We start from the raw sequence: 296 nt of genomic DNA, 5'->3' as shown, positions 1-296 counted from the left end.
GGCACAGCCGCTCGCAGCCGGGCACGAGGGAAGGCAGGAGGCACAAACCTCGGGTATCTCAAACAGCTGGAGCCAATAATGCAGAAATACACCCAAGCTGTTCACGTGCAGCTTCCCCCGGAGACATACTTGATTATTGTAAAAGACTAATAACATAGCAAGAGCTTTATGGCCAGTGTCGCATCGTTTGCTATTTAAGTTCTGTTGCCATATTTACTTTTATTTTGTAATAAATATTTTGCAAAAATGACGCTGCGTAGCTTGCGGTGCTGTTGCATGTGCCAGTGGTGTTGGCT

This window comes from Apaloderma vittatum, unplaced genomic scaffold (genome assembly GCF_000703405.1).
Source record: "Apaloderma vittatum isolate BGI_N311 unplaced genomic scaffold, ASM70340v1 scaffold29131, whole genome shotgun sequence".
In the NCBI taxonomy this organism is placed as follows: domain Eukaryota; kingdom Metazoa; phylum Chordata; class Aves; order Trogoniformes; family Trogonidae; genus Apaloderma; species Apaloderma vittatum.
This window is presented reverse-complemented; position numbering follows the sequence as displayed.